This window comes from Diceros bicornis, chromosome 16 (assembly GCF_020826845.1).
Source record: "Diceros bicornis minor isolate mBicDic1 chromosome 16, mDicBic1.mat.cur, whole genome shotgun sequence".
In the NCBI taxonomy this organism is placed as follows: Eukaryota; Metazoa; Chordata; class Mammalia; order Perissodactyla; family Rhinocerotidae; genus Diceros; species Diceros bicornis.
The window spans coordinates 54089990-54106694 of NC_080755.1; the positions used below are offsets into that span (position 1 = coordinate 54089990).

General features: G+C 39.9%; 1 pseudogene; it reads right to left on the reverse strand.

Annotated features, from left to right (window-relative positions):
• Positions 1 to 4699: 4699 nt before the first annotated feature.
• Positions 4700 to 6546, reverse strand: LOC131415207 (tricarboxylate transport protein, mitochondrial-like; annotated as a pseudogene).
• Positions 6547 to 16705: the final 10159 nt, after the last annotated feature.

Consider the following 16705-nt stretch of genomic DNA (forward strand, 5'->3'; position numbering starts at 1 on the left):
AGCTTTTTGAGATATAATTTACATACTATAAAATTCACAATAAAGTGTACAATTCAGTGATTTTATTATATTTACAGAGTTGTGTAAACATCTACACTATCTAATTTTAGAACATTTGCAACACCCCCAAAAGAAACCCCACCCCCATTAACAGTCATTCCCCATTTCTCTCTCTTTCTCGACTCATGGAAATCATTATTCTACTTTCCGTCTCTATGGATTTGCCTATTTTGACATTTCCTATAAATGGCATCATACAATATGCGGCCTTTTGTAACTGGATTCCTTCACTTAGCATAATATTTTCAAGGTTCATCCAAGTTATAGCACAAATCAGTACTTCATTCTTTTTTTGACTGAGTAATGTTCCGTGGTACAAATATTTCAGATTTCGTTTATCCATTCATCAACTGATGAACATTTGTATTATTTCCAGTTTTTGGCTATTATGAACATTTTGTATGGACATACATTTTCATTTCTCTTAGGTATATACTTAGGAATGGAATTGCTGGGTCATATGGTATCTTTATGTTTATCATTATGAGGAACTGCCAAATTGTTTTCCAAAGTAGCTGTATCATTTTACAATTCCGTAGCAATGTTTGAGGGTCCCAAATTCTAGTCATCTTTGCCAATACTTGTTATAGTTTGTGTTTTTATTTTTAATTTTAATTACTATCCTAGTGATCATGAAGTAGTATCTCATAGTAGTTTTATGGTATCTTTTTAAGTGCAATTAGAGTCTAATTTATCAATATTATCTTTGAAGAATCATGCTTTTGGTGTTGTATCTAAGAACTCTTTCTCTAACTCAAGTATACAAAGATTTCCTCTTGTTTTCTTCTAGAAGTTGTATAGTTTTAACTCTTCCTTTTAAGTCTGTGGTCCACATGTGTGTGTGTAGTTTTTTTTTTTTTCCCTGTGTCATATGTGTATGTGTGTGTGTGGTGAGGTAAGTGTCTAAGTTTAGATTTTTTTTTTTTTTTTTTTGTGAGGAGATCAGCCCTGTGCTAACATCCACCAATCCTCCTCTTTTTTTGCTGAGGAAGATGGCCCTGAGCTAACATCTGTGCCCATCTTCCTCCACTTTATATGGGATGCTGCCACAGCATGGCTTGCCAAAGCAGTGCGTCGTTGCGCGCCCGGGATCCGAACCAGTGAACCCCGGGCCGCCGCAGCGGAGGACGCACACTTAACTGCTTGCGCCACCGGGCCGGCCCTAAGTTTAGATTTTTTGACTATGAATATATAATTGTCACAGTATCATTTCCTAAAAAGATAATCCTTTCTTCATTGAATTGTCTTGGGACCTTTATCAAAAATCTGTTAACCTTAAATATAAGATTATGTTTCTGGGCTCTCAATTTCATTCTATTGATCTATATGCCTACTGAAATGCCAATACCACACTGTGTTGATTACTGTAAATTTATAATAAGTTTTGAAGTTAGGGAGTGTAATTACTTTGTTCTTTTTCAAAATTGTTTTGGTTATTCTAGGTCTTGCACATTTTCGTATAAAGTTTAGAATTAGCTTGTCAATTTATTTAAAAAGCCTACTGGGATTTGATAGGAATTGCATTAAATTTATAGATCAATTTGCTTGACATTGAGTTTACCAATCCATGAATATTAAATATTGAATGTCTCTCCATTTATTTAGTAATTTCATTTCTTTCAGCAATATTTTGTAGATTTCATTGTACAAATATTCTTTCAATGAATTTATTTTGATAATTTTTTGATGCTATTGTGAATGGAATTATTTTCTTAATTTGTATATCAAATCATTATGTTGTAAACCTTAAGTATATACAATTTTTATTAAAAAATAAAATTAAAACAAAAACAATAAAGAGCATAAATATAAGATATCCTAAGGGAATTTAAAAAATGAGGGAGTGTTAATATTTTGGGTATTTTGTTGAGTGATATTTTCTCATGCTGAAGAACTGCACCAGCTGAAGAACCTAGTCTTCCATATTCATAAAATCCCTGAGCATTTTGGACCAGACATCTTACTCAGGCTTAGGATAGGAAGGCCAAACCAGCTCCTTCTGCTTCCGACCATCACCCAGATGACTATGCATTTTTTAGTTTATTTAGAAGGCAAGGAAGAAAGAGAGGAGGTGATGCATCTTAGTTATGAGTAAAAAGCCTTTAGGAAGTGCAATGGCGCAAAACGCAGTGGGTATGGGCTGACAAGTAAACAGATATAATAGAGGTGTCACTAACACAACTGAGTTCAGGGCCGTGACTGTTGTTTGCCCACCAGATGCAGACATGAGGCCTCCTCACTCCACACATCCTTGACCAGGTGTTGAAGATCTCCTTCTTTGGTTTTGCAAGTGTCCTCTATGGAGCCGGGCATGTCCACAAGCGACAAAAGGTTGATATTGCAATAAAACCAAGTGACACAATTGAGCCACATCCTTTTGGCAAACAGCAGAGGAGCTACCGGTTAAGCCCTCTCTGGTGCCAATTGGTGCCAATATGTGTAAGATTGCTAACCATAGTAACAAAGGCCCTTGAAAGGTAACATGGTCCAGTCTTGGCCAATCATTGTACCACACACCTTCATCCACAGTAACCTGTATAAAGGGTGAGAATGTGGCCTGGGACTTCATATAAAGATGGGGGAGAGAAGCTCTCTTTCCTTGGGGGTCACTAGCTGGAATAAGGTAATCTAGGTATTAGCTGAAGTAAACACCATTCTTCTCATGATGTAGGAAACTTTCCTTTATATAGTAGGAGAAGATGAGATCAATACTGAGAAACAGTGCTAAGAAATAGAGACTATCTATCTATCTATCTATTTATCTATCTATCTATCTTCCTTGAGAAAATCTGATCCACTTTGTTGTCACAATTCCACCAGCAAGTGAATTCCTCTTGTGGTTTAAGCTAGTTTAAGCTATGGGCTTTTGGAAAGAATATCATGGAGGTGAAGTACCCTTCTCATCACATCTCATGGGGGGCTTCCTGACATCTACATGACGTCACTCAGATGTTAACCTTGATCGCTTGGTTAAGGTAGAGTTTGCCAGGTTTCTGCACTGTAAAGTTGCTATTTTTCCCTTTCCGTGCTCTATAATCTTTGAAAGTGAGTCACTAAGTGCGGCTCATCCTAGTGGGGGTGGGGAGATTAAACTCCACCTCCTGGAAGGAGGGTATTGACGTGTGGTATTTGGGAGTTTTCTGTAAGGAAAATCAGAAGAGACTTCAAAAAGATTAATAGTTAATCAACTTTATTGAGACATAATTCACATAAAATAAAATGCCCCCATTTTAAGCCTAGAACTTGAGTTTTGATAAACGTATACATCCATGAAAACACCACCATAACCAAGATACGGAACATTTTCATCATCCTCCTGGAACACTGTTCTGCTTCCCAGTCAACCACCCCCATACAACCCCAGCCCAGGCAACTGCTGATCCATCTTCAATCACTTCAGGGTACATTTGTCAGTTCTAGAGTTTCATTCAAATGGATTCAGATAGTGTGTCCTCTTTTGTGTCTAGCTTCTTTAGCTCAACACTGTGTTTCTGAGATTCATCAATGTTGTTGGGATATCAGTGGCTTGTTACTTTCTGTTGACAAATAGTATTCCATTGTATGGATAAACCACATTTTGTTTATCCATTTACCCATTGATGGGCTTTTGGTCTGCTTCCAGCGTTTGGCTACTCTGCGTAATACTGTTATGTACCTTTGTGTGCATAAATCTTTGTGTGGACATATGTTTTCATTTTTCTTGGGTAGATGCCTAGGAAAGAAATTACTGGGTTATATGGTAAATATATGTTTAAATTTAGAAGAAACTGCCAAAATGTTCTCCAAAGTAGTTGTGCCATTTTACTCTCCTACCAGCACTGTATGAGCATTCCAGTTGCTCTGCATCCTCACTGATGGTTGGTGTGGCCAGTCTTCCTCATTATTGACGTTCTAGTGGGTGTACAGGTGGTATCTCATTGTGGATTTAATGTATTCATTTCTCTTAGGACTAATGATGTCTAGAATCATTTCGTGTGCATATAGTTCATGTGGATTTTGTGAAGTGTCTGTTTAAATCTTTTGCCCATTTTTATTAGATTGTCTTCTTATTATTGACTTCTAACTGTTTTTAACATATTGTGAATAAAAGTTGTGTGCCAGATATATGGATTGCATTTTTTTTTTTGACAGGAGCCAGTTTACTCTGCCTTGGGTGGGTGGTCCTGAGAGCGGCAGGTGTTACCTTGTCCCAGGCAGACAGAGGGCCGGAGGGCCAATTAAGGCCAGCAGCAGGAGAAGGGCATGGGGCTCGAAGCCCCTGGAATGCAGTGACGCCAAGCTGAGGCAGGTGCCTTTGCTCCCAGGGTGGAAGTCACTGGGCTTGGACCAGGCCATGACTGCAGGGCTGTGGACCCAACAGGGCTCATGAATAAGCACATGAAGAAGTGGGCACAGATTCACAGGCCAGGGCATCACCCAGCTGTGACCAGACACATGGACACAACGGTGGTGTCATACCAACCACACAGCACTACTGGACACATGGACTGGATGGCCACAGGCTCAGCCCCAGGCCGTAGAAGGCGAGGGAGGGGGGAAGGGGGCCGGGGCACATTGCACTGGAATTGCGAGAAGAGCACTGCGGGCGCTGGTCTGGAGGCGCCGGGGCGAGGGGGCGCCTCACACAGAAGCCCAGAGCTCAGCCCGTCTTCCACGCTTTGTTGAGCAGCCTCACCGCCTCACGGTTGACGATGACCTCATGGCCGCATGCAGGCTGGCCCGGCCCAGGCGGGGGACAGCGCCCTTGTAGAATACCTTGAGCCCCTCATTCCTTGGGATCTGCAGCCCGCACCCCACGTGTTCCGGTGTCTGTGCGCCTCCAGGCCCTGCGTCGGGGTCTGGATCACGGCCAGAGGAGTGTTCCCGAAAACCCAGGCTGCTCCCGCGACAGCTCGGAAAGCCCCGTCATCAGCGGTTTCGGGGCTTGTGGGGGTTTTCCCCTCGGTACCGTTTGCGCCAGGAGATCATGGCAAAGAGCGCATGGCCTGGTGAGGCCCTGGTACTTCCCCTTCAGCCCTTGTTCCCGCTCCATCTCCCAGACTCCGTGGAAGGATCCTCCGTATTGAGGGTTGGGGGAGGTCTGTTCGTGGATGAACTTCACCTTGGTGGTCTCCATGCGGCCCACGACCACCACGGCCTCTGCCAGGCTGGCGCCCAGGCCGCCCCTGCTGTCCCGCGTCCCTGGGCATCCCGGGGGTTGCTGAGGAACGTGAACATCCCGAACCTGTCAGCTGTTTGGAGGATGGAGCCATGGGGGAGGAGGATGAGGCCTCGGTTCAGGACACAGGGCTGTGGACCGTCGCCCCACACAGTCCCGGATGTCCAGCTACTGCTCTTCGTGTCCTTGGTGGTGAAGGTGATGCGGATTTTGGTGCCACCCACCAGGCCGCCGGCCAGGACGAGGACCCATATTTACAAGCTTCCTTTCCATGCCCCTCTCTGAGGTCAGCAGAAGGTCCCAGGACTGCTGAGCACTTGTCTAACTTTCCGTATTTGTGCAGATGTGTATTTGGAGGAAGGGGGCTTGGGATGGAGAGAATGGCCGCCACAGCACCACCATTTGTGCAATCCAGGATGTGCTCTGGAGAATAAGGGATCAGGGATGTTGTGATGCATGGGTCATGGGTGTGGGGATGCGGAGATCCCCAGCGGTGGAAGTAGAGAGACGCCAGGACCCTGTGCAGTAGCTGCTTCAGCACTGCCTCTGAGGTCACTGGTGTGCCACCCCTGGAATGGGCATCAACGTCACTGCAGAGAGGTGAAAATGCAGACATCGCTCTCTTTGTCATGTGCAGTTTATCTAAAGGTGAACTTCACTTTAGTCTGATCAATGTCTAACTTAGAGTGTAGAAAAAAAAGTGCAAGCCTCTGTTTTTCTTAACACTATTCTTAGAGAAAAAATATAGGTAAAAAAGTTCTTCTTAGGGAGGAAGCAATTGCATTATTAGTCTCAAATGAAATGTGAATTATCTTAGGCACTATTTTGGAATATGAGTGTTTCTGGTTTCCACGTATCTGGGCAGATAATTATCAGGAGCAGAAGTAATACGGCCTTAGACGTCAAGATTTTAGAAGGCAAGGGCCTGGCCCTGGGTTCCTGTGCCCTGAGATAGCCCTACCACCTGAGAAATTACACACACGCACACACACACACACACACACACACTCTTGGAAGGGCAGACCCTCAGTGTGTTCTGGTTTCTTGTGTCTATTGCCAAATGTTTTTCTAAATTTCTGAGTTTGCCTCTTTTGTGGGATCCTTAAGTTCCTGCTTTCTAACTGCCCGGCAGCTCAGCTATTTTCTAACTGATTCAGGTACGTCCAAGTATGTATTGCACCCACACTGCTACTCTTGTTCCAGACCTGGAACTCTGCCTTGACCATCAACGTTACAGCATGTTTCCAAGTTCTGGCCTGCTTGTGTTCTGAATTCGGTTCCCCTCTTCTGGTCTTCAGGATGCTTGCTTTGTTTATCTTTTTTGTCATCCTATATCGGAGAACCCACTGCCTAATCCAGCACTGCTCATAGTAGGTGCAGAATAAATGCCTACACTACACTACACACATCGAGGCAGATGATACATTTTTTGGATGTTCATAATGTCCTTTATAGTAGAAATTCTAATGAGTTCTTAAAGAACCAAGGATAGGCTCCTGAGTGACTCACAGGGCATGACTCAGTCATTCACTCATTTGTCACATAGTTGCTGAGCACCTGTGTGCGCTCTAGGTATACGATTGAGATAATCCTGACAGAGCTGTGCTGTGATGGAGCCAACCAGATTATACATTGAGGGTTTTCCCCAGAAGAGGACAATGTTGTTTCCTAAGGGAAGACGGTGTCTATCCTTCCACTTATACGACTAGAGTAGTTTGTGAAGCCTGGTTTTCGTGTTTGACTATTGAAAATTCTTCCAAAAACTGACATAAAAATTGCTTCACATACCGCATTTTATTCAATGACATGTAATAGGAAATTATCTGGAAATCAATTTTCTGATTAAACTTTCAAATTTCAAATTAAATTTTAAATATAGTAATTTTTAACCTCTTGAGGATCAGTAAGGGCAACTTGGTAGATTACAAATCACAGAATTTTATTTTTTATTGCAGTTTCATGAGTCTTCTTGCTTTAGATGACAGTAATATTGGCACATGATTAAATGTGATTAAATGTACATGAATAAATTGAAGGTTGGCCAGAAATCAGTCGGAATGAGGTTGTTCTTATAAACATAGTTAAGAAGTGTTTTTCACTCAGATATTTTCAGAGGCAAAGTAACTATGTGTCTTTTGTACCATCCTCTTCCTCTTCCTCATTCCCTGCCCACTTTATTGAGACATAATTCACAGAAAGCAAAATTCACACATGGTAAATGTACAGGTCAATGACTTTTGACAAATGTAAACAGCTGTGTAACCACCACCTAATCAAGTTGTAAAGCATTCATCTGGACCAGAAATTTCCCTTGGACTCTGTTACAATCAATTTCCTCCCCAACTCCAGCCCCAGGAAAGCACTAATCAGCTTTCTGTCCCCACAGGCTGGACTTTGCATGTGTGGAGTTATATAACACGTGCATTTTCTGCCCAGCTTCTCTTACACAGAGTAGTGTTTGAGAGGTTCATCCGTGTTTCTGCAGGAATCAGTAGTTTCTTCCTTTTCATTGCTGAGTACTCTTCCATTGTTTGTCTATCCATTCACCAGCTGATGCAAATTTGAGTTATTTCCAGCGTTTGACCATTGTGAATAAAGCTACTGTGAGCTTTTGTGCACGAGTCCTTCTGGGGACACATGTTTTCAGTTCTCTTGGGTAAATATGAAGGAGTGGAATTGCTGGATCATATAGTAAGTAATGGTTTAATTTTATAAGAAATTGCCAAAGTACTTTCCAAAGTGATTGCACACTTTGTAATCCCACCAGTAGTGTATGAGAGTTCTTGGTGCTCCACACTGTCTCCAGTACTTGATATGGCCAGTCTTTTTAATTAAATTAAATTTGGTCACTGTAATAGATATAATAGGTATTCTGTGGGGAGGAACTTTGAAAGCACATAAATATCCATTCCTTATAAAACTTAAAAAAATTATTTTATTGAGTTCATATTGGTTTATAACACTGTCCAATTTCATGTTTACATTATTATATATCAGTTTCTGTATGGACCGTGTCATGCTCACCACCAGTAGTCTAGTTTTTATCCATCAGCATGCGTATGTCCCCCTTCTACTCCTTTCCTCCATCTCCCAGGCCCTTCCCCTCTGGTAACCACTAACCTGGTCTCTTTATCTGTGTGTTTATCTTCCACGTATGAGTGAAATCATATGGTGTTTGTCTTTCTCTGTCTTGCTTATTTTGCTGAACATAATACCATCAAGATCCGTCCATTCTGTTGCAAATGGGACATTTTTGTCATTTTTTATAGCTGAGTAGTATTCCATTCTCTATATATGCCACATCTTCTTTAGCCATTCATTGGTTGATGGGCACTTGGGTCGCTTCCATATCTTGGCTGTTGTGAATAATGCTGCAATGAACATAGGAGTGCATAGATTTCTGTGTAGTGTTGATTTCATGTTCTTCGGGTAAATGCCCAGTGATGGCACAGCTGGATTGTATGGTCTTTCTATTTTTAATTTTTTTAGATATCTCCATATTGTTTTCCACAGCGGGTGCACCAGTTTGCATTCCCACCAGCAGTGTATGAGGGTTCCTTTCTCTCCACATCCTTTCCTACACCAATTATTGCTCATCCTGTTAATTATAGCCATTCTGATGTGTATAAGGTGATGTCTCATTGTTGTTTTGATTTGCGTTTCCCTAGAAATTAGTGACATTCAACATCTTTTCATTTGCCTGTTGGCCATCTGTATATCTTCTTTGGAAAAATGTCTATTCACTTGCTCTGCCCATTTGTTTTTTTTTTGTGAGGAAGACCAGTCCTGAGCTAACATCTGATGCCAATCCTCCTCTTTTTGCTGATGAAGAGTGGCCCTGGGCTAACATCCATGCCCATCTTCCTCTACTTTATATGGGACGCCGCCACAGCATGGTTGACAAGCTGTGCGTCAGTGCGCGCCCAGGATCCAAACCTGCGAACCCCGGACTGCCGAGGCAGAGTGCGTGCACTTAACCGCTGCACCACTGGGCGGTCCCTTCCGCTGCCCATTTTTTGATCAGGTGGTTTGATTTTTGTTGTTGAGCTATATGAGTTCTTTATATGTTTTGGAAATTAACCCCTTGTGGGATATATGGTTTGCAAATATTTTCTCCCAGTTGGTGAGCTGTCTTTTTGTTTTGTTCGCAGTTTCCTCTGCCTTGCTCTTTAGTCTATGTAGTCCCAATTATTTATTTTTTCTTTTGTTTCCCTTGCCTGAGTATACATGGTATTAGAAAAGATGCTACTAAGACTGATGTCAAAGAGTGTACTCCCTATACTTTCTTCTTGGAATTTTATGGTTTTAGGTCTTAAATTCAAGTCTTTAATCCATTTTTATTTAATTTTTGTGTATGGTGTAAGATAATGGCCTACTTTCATTCTTTTGCATGTGGCTGTCTAGTTTTCCCAACATCATTTCTTGAAGAGATATTCCTTTCTCCATTGTGTATTCTTGGCTCCTTTGTCAAAGATTAGCTGTGGCTAGATGTGTGGTTTTATTTCTGGACTTTCAGTTCTGTTCCATTGATCTGTGTGTCTGTTTTTGTGCCAGTACCATGCTGTTTTGATTACTGTAGCTCTATGGTGTATTTTGAAGTCAGAGATTGTGATGCCTCCATCTTTGTTCTTTTTCCTTAGGATTCCTTTGGCTATTCGGTGTCTTTTGTTGTTACATATATGTTTTAGGAATCTTTGTTCTATTTCCATGAACAACGTCTTTGGGATTCTGGTAAAGATTGCATTGCATCTCTAGATTGCCTCAGATAATTTGGACATTTTCACTATGTTTGTTCTTCCAATCCATGAGCATAGGATATCTTTCCACTTCTTTGTGTCTTCTTTGATTTCTTTCAATAATGTCTTAGAGTTTTCATTGTATAGGTCTTTCATCTTCGTTAAATTTATTCCTAGATATTTTATTCTTTTTGTTGTGATTATAAATGGGATTGCATTCTGGACTTCTCTTTCTGCTAGTTTGCTATTAGTGTATAGAAATGCAACTTATTTTTGTAAGTTGATTTTGTACTCTGCAACTTTGATGCAGTTTTTGATTACTTCTCAGAGTTTTTTGGTGGATTCTTTAGGGTTTTCTATATATAGAATCATGTTGTCCACAAAGAGGGAGAGTTTCACTTCTTCCTTTCCAATTTGGATACCTTTTATTTCTTTTTATTGCCTAATTTCTTTGGCCAAAACCTCCAGTACTATGTTGAATAGGAGTGGCAAGAGTCAGCCCCCTTGTGTTGTTCCTGTTCTCAGAGGGATGCCTTTCAGTTTTCACCGTTAAGTATGATGTTGGCTGTGGGTTTGTCATAAATGGCCTTTATTATGTTGAGGTACTTTCCCTCTATACCCATTTTATTGAGAGTTTTTATCATAAATGTATGATGGATCTTGTCAAATGCTTCCTCTACATCTACTGGGATGATCATGTGATTTTTATTCCTCATTTTGTTAATGTGGTATATCACATTGATTGATTACGGATGTTGAACTATCTCTGCATCCCTGGTATAAATCCCACTTGATCATGGTGTATGCTCCTTTTAATGTATTGCTGTATTTGATTTGCCAGTATATTCTTGCTGAGTTTTGCAACTGTGTTCATCAGCGATATTGGCCTGTAGCTTTCCTTCTTTGTGTCTTCCTTGTCTGCTTTTTGTGTCAGGTTGATGTTGGTCTCATAGTATGAGTTATAAAGCATTCAGTCTTCTTCAATTTAATTGAATTTTTGGGAAATTCAGATTTTCTTCTTCTTCTTCTTCTTCAAATTTTTGGGCATAGTTTGAGAATGACAGGTATTAAATCTTCTTTTAATGTTTGGTAGAATTCTTCAGAGAAGCCATCTGATACCAGACTTTTGTTTTTAGGAGGGTTTTGATTACTGTTTTAATCTTGTTACTTGTGATTGGTCTATTTATATTCTCTATTTCTTCTTGATTCAGTTTTTTGAGGCTGTATGAGTCTAAGAATTTATCCATTTCTTTTAGGTTATTTAATTTGTTGGCATATAGTTTTTCATAGTATTCTCTTGTAATCCTTTGTATTTCTGTGGGATCTATTGTGATTTCTCCTCTTTCATTCCTAATTTTATTGATTTGAGCCTTGTCTCTTTTTTTCTTAGTGAGTCTGGCTAAGTGTTTGTCAATTTTGTGTATCTTCTCAAAGAACCAGCTCTTAGTTTCATTGATCCTTTATACTATTTTTTTTAGTCTCCATTTATTTCTGCTCTAATTTTTATTATTTCCCTCCTTCTTCTGATTTTTTGCTTTGTTTGTTCTTCTTTTTCTAGTTGTGTTCGGTGTAGTTTAAGATTCCTTATTTGAGCTTTTTCTTGTTTGTTGAGATGGGCCTGTATTGCTATAAATGTCTCTCTTAGGATCACTGTTGCTGCATCCCATAAGAGGTGGTATGTTGTATTTTCATTTCATTTGTCTCGAGGTATTTTTTGTTTTCTCCTTTGACTTCTTTATTGATCCAGTGGTTGTTCAGTAGCATGTTGTTTAGTCTCCACATATTTGTGTTTTGCCCAGCTTTTTTCTTAGAGTTGATTTCTAATTTCATAGCATTGTGATCAGAAAAGATTCTTGATGTGCTTTCAGTCTTCTTAAATTTGTTCAGGCTTGCCTTTTTTCCAACATACGGTCTATCTTTCAGAATGTTCCATGAGTACTTGAAAAGAATGTGTATTCTTCTGTTTTTGGATGGAATGTTCTGTAGATATCTATTAAATCCATCTGGTTTAGTATTTCACTTAAGGCCACTGCTTCCTTGTTGACTTTCTGTCTGGATGATCTATCCATTGATACAAGTGGGGTGTTGAGGTCCCCTTCTATTATTGTGTTTCTGTCAATTTCTCCCTTTAGGTCTCTTAGGAGTTGCTTTATATAATTTGGTGCTCCTGTGTTAGGTGAATATATATTCATAAGTGTTATTTCCTCTTGGTGGAATGTCCCTCTTGTCATAATATACTGCCCTTCTTTGTCTCTCATTGTCACTTTTATCTTGAAGTATGCTTTGTCTAAGTATGGCAACACCTCCTTTCTTTTGCTTGTCATTTACTTGGAGTATCATCTTTCATGTCTTCAGTCTAAGCCTATGTTTGTCTTTAGAGCTGAAATGTGTTTCCTGGCAGTAGCATATTGTTGTGTCTTCTTTTTTAATCCGTCCATTCACTCTGTGTCTTTTGATTGGAGAATTTGATCCATTTACATTTACAGTGATTACTGATATATGAGGGCTTAATACTGCCATTTTATGTCTTGTTTTCTGGTTTTCTATATTTCCTTTTTTTCTCTTCCCTTGTATTTCTGACTGCCATTTAACTTTGGTGGTTTTCTGTGATAGTTTTCTCTTTATTTATGATTAGTGGCCCTATTCTGATTCTTTGTTTAGCGGTTACCATGAGGTTTGTATAAGAGATCTCATAGATGAGAGAGTCCATTATCTGATAGCCTCTTATCTCCATTAGCCTAAGCAGGTTCCAGCCCTTTCCTCTTCCCCTTCTGAGTTGTTGTTGTCACTGATTATTCTTTTTTGTGTTGTGATTTTGTGAGTAAATTGAAGTATTTAGAGTTATTTTTGATGCTTTCCTTCCCTTTATCTTTTGTGTTATAATTATGTGTGTGTTAACCTGTTCTGATAGAGAGCTGCTATTTTCTGGTTTTGTCTGTCAATTTATCTCCTTGCTGAAAGCTTTGTATACCTTTGCTTTTTTGTTACAGATAGGAGGGCTTCCATCACCGTTTCTTGTAAGACAGGTCTAGTGGCAATGAACTCACTCAGCTTTTGTTTATCTGGGAAAGCTTTTATGTCTCCATCGCATCTGAAGGATAGTTTCACTGGATAGAGTATTCTTGGCTGACAGTTTTTGTCTTTCAGTATTTTGAATATATCATTCCATTCTCTCCTAGCCTGTAAGGTTTCTGCTGAGAAATCTGCTGAAAACCTGGTAGGGGTTCCTTTGTAGATTATTTTCTTCTGCATTACTACCCTTAATATTTTTTCTTTGTCATTGACTTTTGTCAGTTTTACTAGTATGTACCTGGGAGAAAGTGTTTTTGCATTTATGTAATTAGGAGTTCTGTTGGCTTCATGTGCTTGTAAGTCTAGTTCCTTCCCCAGGTTTGGGAAGTTCTCAGCTATTATTTCCTTGAACAAGCTCTCTGCTCCTTTCTCCCTCCCATCTCCTTCTGGAATACCTATGATCATTATGTTGCTTTATCTAATTGAGTCAGATGTTTCTCCATTTTAAAAAAATCTTAGTTCTCTCTCCTTCTTCACCTGAAGCATTTCTAAATTTCTATCTTCTAGGTCACTAATTGTCTCCTCCATCAGGTCGGTTTTATTTTATACAGTTTCGAGATTTTTTTTATCTCATTAATTGTGTTCTTCTTATCCAGAATTTCTGTATAGTTTTTTTACGTGCGTCAATCTTTTTGTTGAAGTATTCCTTCTGCTTATTAATTTTACTCCTGGCTCATTGAACTTTCTTTCTGAGTTTCATTGTAACTCATTGAGTTTCTTTATGACAACTATTTTGAATTCTCTGTCATTTAGACTGCAAATTTCTGTGATTTTATGATTGGCTTCAGGAGTCTTGCCATTTTCCTTATGCTCTGAAGTGTTACTTTAGTTCTCCATGGTGATGATGAATTGTTCCTTTGCTGGCACATTTGTGGTAGTGTCAGGTCACAGATTCCACCTGCCACCACTGCGGGGGCAGGAGCTGTGTTTTCTGATCCTGCCCCATCTGCTGGAAGTTGTGCTGGTATGGCTGCTCTGCATTTTTGTGGGCTGGCTGTAGCCACTTGGCAGGTTGCAAATGGTCAGGCAGAGTCCCAGTACTCAGGAGGTGGGTTACTCTCGTGTGGGCTGGGCTGCTTCCCTTTGCAGGGGACTGGCTGGGCTGCTGCACTAGGCAATCGGGCTTCTTTGCAGGGGCGGAGCCACTGCTACTCTAGGGGTAGCGTTCCTACAGATGGGGCCACCAATGCACAGTGGGTGCTCCTGTGGGCTTGGCCACACTCCAAAAGCCATCATGCTTGTGGCTCGCTGCCCTGCCTCCTCTTACAGTTGTGTCAGCTGCTGTGTGATGCGCGACTTGGATGATTGCTGCTGGGGATGGGGAGGGCTCTGCTGACCTAGCTCCCCTGCTTCCAGGGGATCCAGTCCACCCACCTTCAGGTGTCTGGCTGTATGGATCTCTCAGGTGTCCTGTTGTGCGGTGTAGGGAATCCTCTGTTGGTTAATGAATGTCTGTTTAGTTGTAACTTAGAGGGGAGAGACAAGAGAACAACTCTCTCTGCCATGATAGTGATGTCACTCCTCTAAAACTTTTAATTTAGTCATTTATTTATATTATATCAGTATGGACTCGTCGTATTCTGCTTTATTCAATGAATTGTGATCTATTACTTTAAATGAAGATACAGGATTTGAATTTCTCTTAAATATGTCTCCAATGCAGGGGTAATTGGTTCTCTGACTGGCCCAAAATATGGCAAAGCTTTTCAGTTCTCAGAACTAGATGTCAGCTATCTCCTCTACCTGATATGACTCAAATGCCTATGAGCCTTTGTCTTAACTTGTTTGCTTTTACAAAGTTCCCTTTGAAAAACCCAACTATAAGTAGAAAGTAGTTGAAAGTTATAGTGTAAAGGCATTCTAACAATCAATTCTTCAAACTCCTAAAACTCTATACTGGTTTCAACTGCATTTAACCCTTAGAAATTAATTCACACCCATAGCCACACTCTGAGCTTATTTATTACCCAAAATTTTCTATTATAAAATACACTTCAACATCTCAGGCCCTGGGCCAAACTTCTGAACCTCTGATAGGTCTCCCAAACTCATTCCCATCATTTCTGTTCTTTAACCTCATTATGTACCCCACTGCCTCTCTGTTCTTAAAGGCAACTGCCTCCTGCCTTGCTTTCCCTTCCCAGCCCATTCACTGCATGGTTCTCTCATATTACTGGGTCTCTTTCCAGTCTGTCAGTTCTCTTGACCAAGTCTCACACTTATGTGGTGAAACATCTCCTTCCTCTGCTCTATTCTTGGGCCGCCGAATTCTGCTGAAGAAAATTTAGACCTTGTTCATATTCTCCAAAATTCACTGTTTATGTAATCAGCTTGGATTCAGGACTGACTGGGAAGGATTTGGAATAAATACAGTCCCCTAAGAAATGCTATGATCTAGAAAATAAAAATTGTCAATTCTTGACCTTTATTTATTGACACACTTCAAGGTCAGTTCTAGGCCGCCTTCCTTTCTTATCACCTTATACTCTCTCCTTAGGGTCTCTTTCTTGTCTTTAGCCACCTTTTTATTTTTTAACCAAATTCTGGAATTATCATATTTATTCAGTAACTCTAAAACTTTTATATTGAGCATCACAAATTTAGAGCTTTAGATGATATCCTGCATTTGACTTCAAGACTCATATATTCAAGGGCTTACTAGACAACTCCATTTGGATGTGTCAAAAGAAATTAAAACTCAACAAGTGGAAACACCAACCCAAGGTCTTCTCTTCTCTCCAAAACAAAATCTTCTTCCATCCAACCAGTGCATAAGGCCAGAAACTTGGACATCATTTTTCGCTTCTATCTCTTGTTTCTGGCATATATAATGTCTTGCCAGCTTCTGTGGCTTTTACTTCCTAAATAATTCTCTCAGGTGTCTGTTTTTCTCAATCTCCACTCCTGACATTGTAATAGGTTACTAATTAATCTCAGTGTATCCACGCTATTCTTGCCTCTCCTCCCTTTACATCATAGTAGCCAGGGATATGGTTTAAAGATGTAGATGTGATGATCTCATTCTCCACTTTGGACAAATAAATGAACAAAACCTGTAACGGCTTTTCATTTATTTTAGATAAAATCGAAAGTTCTTAACATGGGCTACAAATCCTTTCATGTTTTGGTATGAGCCTACCTCTGCAAACTCAGAATGCACTACTTGTATTTTGAATTGTTTTTTACACGATAATATATTTCTGAATTATCTTTTCTGTATGTGGTGGGCCACTTTGTTGTAGAGAAGGAAAAAGAAGAAAAAGCAACAAATAATGTGAGTAAGTCATTTTTTAATTGCAATGTATTTCATAAAATAAAAAATTTAGACATGTAAGGACCCCAGCTATCTCCTAAATTCAAATACATGTGGGTGTCTAGGTTAATAAGATTAGTAGATATAATTTTTGAGATAGCAGATGATATTTCAAGTTTAGGATAAGATAGAGTGTTGAAGTATCTTTTTATCTTATCTTGAACTTTTTGTCCAAAGGGGAATTATCATGCGAAATAAAATAGGCTTACGTGTGTTTGTAGAAAGACATGCTATTTCAGCCGTTACATTCTTAGTAATGACTATGAGATTGGAAAGGAAAAAGAGCTAAAGAGAACCTATCTCCAGCAATTAACATACTGGAACAACTGTAAACTTCCCTCTAAGTTAGTAGCAGGCTACTTTCAT